Raw genomic sequence first — 11,097 nt, forward strand, 5'->3', positions numbered from 1 at the left:
ACCCCCCTCTGTACTTTATAAACTACTTGAATAAAATACGATTTCATGAACCGCAGTTGAAGAAGTCTGTGTCCAGAAATTAAATGTATTTTTATTGCCCATCTGGATATGATCATCTGGACATTATGGAAATGACCTACAGTACCAGTCAAAAGTTTGGACACACCTACTCATTCAAGAGTTTTTCTTTATTTTACTATTTTCTACATCGTATAATAACAGTTAATACATCAAAACTATGAAATAACACATATGGAATCATGTAGTAACCAAAAATGTATTAAACATTTGAGATTTTTCAAAGTTGACACCTTTTGCCTTGGACTAGTAACCCAACGGTTGCAAGGTCGAATTCCCGAGCTGACAAGGTAAAAACAAATCTGTAGTCCTACCCCTGAACAAGGCAGTTAACCCACTGTTCCTAGGCATAATTTAAAATAAGAATTTGTTCTTAACTGACTTGCCTAGTTAAATAAATGTAAATAATGACAGCTTTGCACACTTGGCATTCTCTCAACCAGCTTTTATTTATTTATTTTTATTTCACCTTTATTTAACCAGGTAGGCCAGTTGAGAACAAGTTCTCATTTGCAACTGCGACCTGGCCAAGATAAAGCATAGCAGTGTGAGCAGACAACACAGAGTTACACATGGAATAAACAATTAACAAGTCAATAACACAGTAGAAAACAAAGGGGGAGTCTATATACAATGTGTGCAAAAGGCATGAGGAGGTAGGCGAATAATTACAATTTTGCAGATTAACACTGGAGTGATAAATGATCAGATGGTCATGTACAGGTAGAGATATTGGTGTGCAAAAGAGCAAGTAAATAAATAAAAACAGTATGGGGATGAGGTAGGTGAAAATGGGTGGGCTATTTACCAATAGACTATGTACAGCAGCAGCGATCGGTTAGCTGCTCATGATAGCTGATGTTTGAGGTTGGTGAGGGAGATAAAAGTCTCCAGCTTCAGCGATTTTTGCAATTCGTTCCAGTCACAGGCAGCAGAGTACTGGAACGAAAGGCGGCCAAATGAGGTGTTGGCTTTAGGGATGATCAGTGAGATACACCTGCTGGAGCGCGTGCTACGGATGGGTGTTGCCATCGTGACCAGTGAGCTGAGATAAGGCGGAGCTTTACCTAGCATGGACTTGTAGATGACCTGGAGCCAGTGGGTCTGGCGACGAATATGTAACGAGGGCCAGCCGACCAGAGCATACAGGTCGCAGTGGTGGGTGGTATAAGGTGCTTTAGTGACAAAACGGATGGCACTGTGATAGACTGCATCCAGTTTGCTGAGTAGAGTGTTGGAAGCCATTTTGTAGATGACATCGCCGAAGTCGAGGATCGGAAGGATAGTCAGTTTTACTAGGGTAAGCTTGGCGGCGTGAGTGAAGGAGGCTTTGTTGCGGAATAGAAAGCCGACTCTTGATTTGATTTTCGATTGGAGATGTTTGATATGAGTCTGGAAGGAGAGTTTGCAGTCTAGCCAGACACCTAGGTACTTATAGATGTCCACATATTCAAGGTCGGAACCATCCAGGGTGGTGATGCTAGTCGGGCATGCAGGTGCAGGCAGCGATCGGTTGAAAAGCATGCATTTGGTTTTACTAGCGTTTAAGAGCAGTTGGAGGCCACGGAAGGAGTGTTGTATGGCATTGAAGCTTGTTTGGAGGTTAGATAGCACAGTGTCCAATGACGGGCCGAAAGTATATAGAATGGTGTCGTCTGCGTAGAGGTGGATCAGGGAATCGCCCGCAGCAAGAGCAACGTCATTGATATATACAGAGAAAAGAGTCGGCCCGAGAATTGAACCCTGTGGCACCCCCATAGAGACTGCCAGAGGACCGGACAGCATGCCCTCCGATTTGACACACTGAACTCTGTCTGCAAAGTAATTGGTGAACCAGGCAAGGCAGTCATCCGAAAAACCGAGGCTACTGAGTCTGCCGATAAGAATATGGTGATTGACAGAGTCGAAAGCCTTGGCAAGGTCAATGAAGATGGCTGCACAGTACTGTCTTTTATCGATGGCGGTTATGATATCGTTTAGTACCTTGAGTGTTGCTGAGGTGCACCCGTGACCGGCTCGGAAGCCAGATTGCACAGCGGAGAAGGTACGGTGGGATTCGAGATGGTCAGTGACCTGTTTGTTGACTTGGCTTTCGAGGACCTTAGATAGGCAGGGCAGGATGGATATAGGTTCATGAGGTAGTCACCTGGAAAGCATTTCAATTAACAAGTGTTCCTTGTTAAAAGTTCATTTGTGGAATTTCTTTCCTTCTTAATGTGTTAGAGCCAATCAGTTGTGTTGTGACAAGGTAGGGTTGCCATACATAAGATGGCCCTATTTGGTAAAAGAGCAAGTCCATATTATGGCAAGAACAGCTCAAATAAGCAAAGAGAAATGATAGTCCATCATTACTTTAAGACATGAAGATCAGTCATTCTGGAAAATTTCAAGAACTTTGAAAGTTTCTTCAAGTGCAGTCGTTAAAACCATCAAGCACAATGATGAAACGGGCTCTCATGAGGACCACCACAGGAAAGGAAGCCCCAGTTACCTCTGCTGCAGTGGATAAGTTCATTGGAGTTACCAGCCTCAGAAATCGGCAACTAACTGCACCTCAGATTGCTGCCCTAGTAAATGTTTCACAGAGTTCAAGTAACAGACACATCAAAGCAAATCAACTTGCATTTGTCACATGCGCCGAATACAACAGCGGTAGACCGTAGAGTGAAATGCTTACTTACAAGCCCTTAACCAACAATGCAGTTTGAAGAAAAATAGCTGTTAAGTAAAAAAATAAGAAATAAAAGTAACAAATAATTCATGAGCAGCAGTAAAATAACAGTAGTGAGGCTATATACAGGGGGTACCGGTACAGAGTCAATGTGCAGGGGCACTGGTTAGTCGAGATAATTGAGGTAATATGTACATGTAGGTAGAGTTAAAGTGACTATGCATAGATAATAAACAGAATAGCAAAATCAAATCAAATCAAATTTTATTTGTCACATACACATGGTTAGCAGATGTTAATGCGAGTGTAGCGAAATGCTTGTGCTTCTAGTTCCGACAATGCAGTAATAACGAACAAGTAATCTAACTAACAATTCCAAAAAACTACTGTCTTATACACAGTGTAAGGGGATAAAGAATATGTACATAAGGATATATGAATGAGTGATGGTACAGAGCAGCATAGGCAAGATACAGTAGATGATATCGAGTACAGTATATACATATGAGATGAGTATGTAAACCAAGTGGCATAGTTAAAGTGGCTAGTGATACATGTATTACATAAGGATGCAGTCGATGATATAGAGTACAGTATATACGTATGCATATGAGATGAATAATGTAGGGTAATTAACATTATATAAGGTAGCATTGTTTAAAGTGGCTAGTGATATATTTACATCATTTCCCATCAATTCCCATTATTAAAGTGGCTGGAGTTGAGTCAGTGTCATTGACAGTGTGTTGGCAGCAGCCACTCAATGTTAGTGGTGGCTGTTTAACAGTCTGATGGCCTTGAGATAGAAGCTGTTTTTCAGTCTCTCGGTCCCAGCTTTGATGCACCTGTACTGACCTCGCCTTCTGGATGACAGCGGGGTGAACAGGCAGTGGCTCGGGTGGTTGATGTCCTTGATGATCTTTATGGCCTTCCTGTAGCATCGGGTGGTGTAGGTGTCCTGGAGGGCAGGTAGTTTGCCCCCGGTGATGCGTTGTGCAGACCTCACTACCCTCTGGAGAGCCTTACGGTTGAGGGCGGTGCAGTTGCCATACCAGGCGGTGATACAGCCCGCCAGGATGCTCTCGATTGTGCATCTGTAGAAGTTTGTGAGTGCTTTTGGTGACAAGCCGAATTTCTTCAGCCTCCTGAGGTTGAAGAGGCGCTGCTGCGCCTTCTTCACGATGCTGTCTGTGTGAGTGGACCAATTCAGTTTGTCTGTGATGTGTATGCCGAGGAACTTAAAACTTGCTACCCTCTCCACTACTGTTCCATCGATGTGGATGGGGGGTGTTCCCTCTGCTGTTTCCTGAAGTCCACAATCATCTCCTTAGTTTTGTTGACGTTGAGTGTGAGGTTATTTTCCTGACACCACACTCCGAGGGCCCTCACCTCCTCCCTGTAGGCCGTCTCGTCGTTGTTGGTAATCAAGCCTACCACTGTTGTGTCGTCCGCAAACTTGATGATTGAGTTGGAGGCGTGCGTGGCCACGCAGTCGTGGGTGAACAGGGAGTACAGGAGAGGGCTCAGAACGCACCCTTGTGGGGCCCCAGTGTTGAGGATCAGCGGGGAGGAGATGTTGTTGCCTACCCTCACCACCTGGGGGCGGCCCGTCAGGAAGTCCAGTACCCAGTTGCACAGGGCGGGGTCGAGACCCAGGGTCTCGAGCTTGATGACGAGCTTGGAGGGTACTATGGTGTTGAATACCGAGCTGTAGTCGATGAACAGCATTCTCACATAGGTATTCCTCTTGTCCAGATGGGTTAGGGCAGTGTGCAGTGTGGTTGAGATTGCATCGTCTGTGGACCTATTTGGGCGGTAAGCAAATTGGAGTGGGTCTAGGGTGTCAGGTAGGGTGGAGGTGATATGGTCCTTGACTAGTCTCTCAAAGCACTTCATGATGACGGATGTGAGTGCTACGGGGCGGTAGTCGTTTAGCTCAGTTACCTTAGCTTTCTTGGGAACAGGAACAATGGTGGCCCTCTTGAAACATGTGGGAACAGCAGACTGGTATAGGGATTGATTGAATATGTCCGTAAACACACCGGCCAGCTGGTCTGCGCATGCTCTGAGGGCGCGGCTGGGGATGCCGTCTGGGCCTGCAGCCTTGCGAGGGTTAACACGTTTAAATGTCTTACTCACCTCGGCTGCAGTGAAGGAGAGACCGCATGTTTTCGTTGCAGGCCGTGTCAGTGGCACTGTATTGTCCTCAAAGCGGGCAAAAAAGTTATTTAGTCTGCCTGGGAGCAAGACATCCTGGTCCGTGACTGGGCTGGATTTCTTCCTGTAGTCCGTGATTGACTGTAGACCCTGCCACATGCCTCTTGTGTCTGAGCCGTTGAATTGAGATTCTACTTTGTCTCTGTACTGGCGCTTAGCTTGTTTGATAGCCTTGCGGAGTGAATAGCTGCACTGTTTGTATTCAGTCATGTTACCAGACACCTTGCCCTGATTAAAAGCAGTGGTTTGCGCTTTCAGTTTCACACGAATGCTGCCATCAATCCACGGTTTCTGGTTAGGGAATGTTTTAATCGTTGCTATGGGAACGACATCTTCAACGCACGTTCTAATGAACTCGCACACCGAATCAGCGTATTCGTCAATATTGTTATCTGACGCAATACGAAACATCTCCCAGTCCACGTGATGGAAGCAGTCTTGGAGTGTGGAGTCAGCTTGGTCGGACCAGCGTTGGACAGACCTCAGCGTGGGAGCCTCTTGTTTTAGTTTCTGTCTGTAGGCAGGGATCATAAAAATGGAGTCGTGGTCAGCTTTTCCGAAAGGGGGCGGGGCAGGGCCTTATATGCGTCGCGGAAGTTAGAGTAACAATGATCCAGGGTCTTTCCACCCCTGGTTGCGCAATCGATATGCTGATAAAATTTAGGGAGTCTTGTTTTCAGATTAGCCTTGTTAAAATCCCCAGCTACAATGAATGCAGCCTCCGGATAAATCGTTTCCAGTTTGCAGAGAGTTAAATAAAGTTCGTTCAGAGCCATCGATGTGTCTGCTTGGGGGGGATATATACGGCTGTGATTATAATCGAAGAGAATTCTCTTGGTAGATAATACGGTCTACATTTGATTGTGAGGAATTCTAAATCAGGTGAACAGAAGGATTTGAGTTCCTGTATGTTTCTTTCATCACACCATGTCACGTTGGCCATAAGGCATACGCCCCCGCCCCTCTTCTTACCAGAAAGATGTTTGTTTCTGTCGGCGCAATGCGTGGAGAAACCCGCTGGCTGCACCGCTTCGGATAGCGTCTCTCCAGTGAGCCATGTTTCCGTGAAGCAGAGAACGTTACAGTCTCTGATGTCCCTCTGGAATGCTACCCTTGCTCGGATTTCATCAACCTTGTTGTCAAGAGACTGGACATTGGCAAGAAGATTTCTAGGGAGTGGTGCACGGTGTGCCCGTCTCCGGAGTCTGACCAGAAGACCGCTTCGTTTCCCTCTCTTTCGGAGTCGTTTTTTTGGGTCGCTGCATAGGATCCACTCCGTTGTCCTGTTTGTAAGGCAGAACACAGGATCCGTGTCGCGAAAAACATATTCTTGGTCGTACTGATGGTGAGTTGACGCTGATCTTATATTCAGTAGTTCTTCTCGACTGTATGTAATGAAACCTAAGATGACCTGGGGTACTAGTGTAAGAAATAACACGTAAAAAAACAAAAAACTGCATAGTTTCCTAGGAACGCGAAGCGAGGCGGCCATCTCTGTCGGCGCCGGATCAGCAGCAGCGTAAAAGAGTAGGAGGGGGGGGGATGCAATGCAAATAGTATGGGTAGCCATTTGATTAGATGTTGAGGAGTCTTATGGCTTGGGGGTAGAATCTGTTGAGAAGCCTTTTGGACCTAGACTTGGCACTCCGGTACCGCTTGCCATGCGGGAGCAGAGAGAACAGTTTATGACTAGGGTGACTGGAATCTGACAATTTTTAGGGTTTCCTCTGAGCATCAACTGTTCAGAGGAGACTGCGTGAATCAGACCTTCATGGTCGATTTGCTTCAAAGAAACCACTACTAAAGCACACCAATAAGAAGAAGAGACTTGCTTGGGCAAAGAAACACAAGCAATGGACATTAGACCTGTGGAACTTGCAGACTTGTTTACGTGTTGCTGTGCGTTTTGTTGCCAACCTTACTTTGCTACCTGACAACTTTACGGTTTTTACCTTTTAATTACCGTTTATATTTTTGGTTTTTCCCTCACTCAACTTTTTTTCATTCAACTTTTTCACTAAGGATGCTTTATCTAGACGTGGTTTGTCAGGACCTCCAACAGCCGAAGCTAAGTAGTAACATTAACATGATGCCTTCTAATTGCAGTCGCTGTACTCATAATATACAGGAGAACGATCGCCTTACGGCGCAGATAGCTGTGCTGCAAGCCCAGCTTCAGACGCAATCGTTAGGCACGGGTAATTTTAGTGAACGAAAGGATGAGTAGTACAGATAGTAACGTTAGTATAAATCCCCTCGCACGGTCCCCGCAGCCGGACAACTTTCTCATGGTTTCTGGAGGGAAATGCTGTAGGAATGCTCAACCGGTGTCGCTCATTCAGCCGACAGAAACTTTCAACCGGTTTTCCCCATTAAGCAGCGAGACGGAGTCTGAGGCCGAGCCTTCTCTTGTCTCTACTCCTCCCGTTACGGGAGAGACGCCGAAGCTTCCCACCATTAGTTCTGACAAATTGAAAACCCTAGTCATTGGCGACTCCATTTACCCGCAGTATTAGACTTAAAACGAATCATCCAGCGATCATACACTGTTTATCAGGGGGCAGGGCTACCGACGTTAAGGTTAATCTGAAGATGGTGCTGGCTTAAGCTAAAACTGGCGAATGTAGAGAGTATAGGGATATTTTTATCCACGTCGGCACCAACAATTTTAGGATGAAACAGTCAGAGGTCACCAAGCGCAACATAGCTTCAGCGTGTAAATCAGCTAGAAAGATGTGTCGGCATCGAGTAATTGTCTCTGGCCCCCTCCCAGTTAGGGGGAGTGATGAGCTCTACAGCAGAGTTTCACAACTCAATCGCTGGTTGAAAACTGTTTTCTGCCCCTCCCAAAAGATAGAATTTGTAGATAATTGGCCCTCTTTCTGGGATTCACCCACAAACAGGACCAAGCCTGGCCTGCTGAGGAGTGACGGACTCCATCCTAGTTGGAGGGGTGCTCTCATCTTATCTACCAACATAGACAGGGCTCTAGCTCCACAATGAAATAGGGTGCAGGCCAGGCAGCAGGCTGTTAGCCAGCCTGCCAGCTTAGTGGAGTCTGCCACTAGCACAGTCAGTGTAGTCAGCTCAGCTATCCCCATTGAGTCCACAGACCCACTCCAAAAGGCTTTCTGAGCCATCATCGACTCAGTGGGTTTTGTCCAACATGTCTCTGGACCTACTCACTGTCACAGTCATACTCTGGACCTAGTTTTGTCCCATGGAATAAATGTTGTGGATCTTAATGTTTTTCCTCATAATCCTGGACTATCGGACCACCATTTTATTACGTTTGCAATTGCAACAAATAATTTGCTCAGACCCCAACCAAGGAGCATCAAAAGTTGTGCTATAAATTCACAGACAACACAAAGATTCCTTGATGCCCTTCCAGACTCCCTCTGCCTACCCAAGGACGTCAGAGGACAAAAATCAGTTAACCACCTAACTGAGGAAATCAATTTAACCTTGCGCAATACCCTAGATGCAGTTGCACCCCTAAAAACTAAAAATATTTCTCATAAGAAGCTCCCTGGTATACATATAATACCCGAGCTCTGACGCAAGCTTCCAGAAAGTTGGAACGGAAATGGCGCCACACCAAACTGAAAGTCTTCCGACTAGCTTGGAAAGATAGTATCGTGCAGTATCGAAGAGCCCCTACTGCTGCTCGATCTTCCTATTTTTCCAACTTAATTGAGGAAAATAAGAACAAACCAAAATGTATTTTTGATACTGTCACAAAGCTAACTAAAAAGCAGCATTCCCCAAGAGAGGATGGCTTTCACTTCAGCAGTAATAAATTCATGAACTTCTTTGAGGAAAATATCATGGTTATTAGAAAGCAAATTACGGACTCCTCTTTATATCTGCGTATTCCTTCAATGCTCAGTTATCCTGAGTCTGCACAACTCTGCCAGGACCTAGGATCAAGAGAGACACTCAAGTGTTTTAGTACTATATCTCTTGACACAATGATGAAAATAATCATGGCCTCTAAACCTTCAAGCTGCATACTGGACCCTATTCCAAGTAAACTACTGAAAGAGCTGCTTCCTGTGCTTGGCCCTCCTATGTTGAACATAATAAACGGCTCTCTATCCACGGGATGTGTACCAAACTCACTAAAAGTGGCAGTAATAAAGCCTCTCTTGAAAAAGCCAAACCTTGACCCAGAAAATATAAAACACTATCGGCCTATATCGAATCTTTCATTCCTCTCAAAAATGTTAGAAAAGGCTGTTGCGCGGCAACTCACTGCCTTCCTGAAGAAAAACAATGTATACGAAATGCTTCAGTCTGGTTTTAGGCCCAATCATAGCACTGAGACTGCACTTGTGAAGGTGGTAAATTACCTTTTAATGGCATCAGACCGAGGCTCTGCATCTGTCCTCGTGCTCCTAGACCTTAGTGCTGCTTTTGATACCATCGATCACCACATTCTTTTTGGAGACCCAAATTGGTCTACACGGACAAGTTCTGGCGTGGTTTAGATCTTATCTGTTGGAAAGGTATCAGTTTGTCTCTGTGAATGTTTTGTCCTGTTAACTTTCACTGCTATGCGGATGACACACGGCTGTACATTTCAATGAAACATGGTGAAGCCCCAAAATTGCCCTCGCTGGAAACCTGTGTTTCAGACATAAGGAAGTGGATGGCTGCAAACGTTCTACTCGGACAAAACAGAGATGCTTGTTCTAGGTCCCAAGAAACAAAGAGATCTTCTGTTGAATCTGACAATTACTCTTAATGTTTGTACAGTCGTCTCAAATAAAACTGTGAAGGACCTCGGCGTTATTCTGGACCCTGATCTCTCTTTTGACGAACATATCAAGACTGTTTCAAGGACAGCTTTTTTCCATCTACGTAACATTGCAAAAATCAGAAACTTTCTGTCCAAAAATGATGCAGAAAAATTAATCTATGCTTTTGTTACTTCTAGGTTAGACTACTGCAATGCTCTAATTTCCGGCTACCCGGATAAAGCACTAAATAAACTTCAGTTAGTGCTAAATACGGCTGCTAGAATCCTGACTAGAACCCAAAAAATTGATCATATTACTCCAGTGCTAGCCTCCCTACACTGGCTTCCTGTCAAGGTTTTACTGCTAACCTACAAAGCATTACATGGGCTTGCTCCTACCTATCTTTCTGATTTGGTCCTGCCGTACATACCTACACGTACGCTACGGTCACAAGACGCAGGCCTCCTAATTGTCTCTAGAATTTCTAAGCAAACAGCTGGAGGCAGGGCTTTCTCCTATAGAGCTCCATTTTTATGGAATGGTCTGCCTACCCATGTGAGAGACGCAAACTCGGTCTCAACCTTTAAGTCTTTACTGAAGACTCATCTCTTCAATGGGTCATATGATTGAGTGTAGTCTGGCCCAGGAGTGTGAAGGTGAACGGAAAGGCTCTGGAGCAACGAACCGCCCTTGCTGTCTCTGCCTGGCCGGTTCCCCTCTTTCCACTGGGATTCTCTGCCTCTAACCCTATTACAGGGGCTGAGTCACTGGCTTACTGGTGCTCTTTCATGCCGTCCCTAGGAGGGGTGCGTCACTTGAGTGGGTTGAGTCACTGATGTGATCTTCCTGTCTGGGTTGGCACCCCCCCTTGGGTTGTGCCATGGCGGAGATGTTTGTGGTCTATACTCTGCCTTGTCTCAGGATGGTAAGTTGGTGATTGAAGATATCCCTCTTGTGGTGTGGGGGCTGTGCTTTGGCAAAGTGGGTGGGGTTATATCCTTCCTGTTTGGCCCTGTCCGGGGGTATCATCGGATGGGGCCACAGTGTCTCCTGTCCCCTCCTGTCTCAGCCTCCAGTATTTATGCTGCAGTAGTTTATGTGTCGGGGGGCTAGGGTCAGTTTGTTATATCTGGAGAACTTTCACCTGTCTTATCCGGTGTCCTGTGTGAATTTAAGTATGCTCTCACTAATTCTCTTTCTCTCTTTATTTCTCTCTCCCAGAGGACCTGAGCCCTAGGACCATGCCTCAGGACTACCTGGCATGATAACTCCTTGCTGTCCCCAGTCCACCTGGCCGTGCTGCTGCTCCAGTTTCAACTGTTCTGCCTGCGGCTATGGAATCCTGACCTGTTCACCGGACCTGCTACCTGTCCCAGACCTGCTGTT

The sequence above is a fragment of the Oncorhynchus tshawytscha genome, linkage group LG09, assembly GCF_018296145.1.
Source record: "Oncorhynchus tshawytscha isolate Ot180627B linkage group LG09, Otsh_v2.0, whole genome shotgun sequence".
Taxonomy (NCBI): Eukaryota; Metazoa; Chordata; class Actinopteri; order Salmoniformes; family Salmonidae; genus Oncorhynchus; species Oncorhynchus tshawytscha.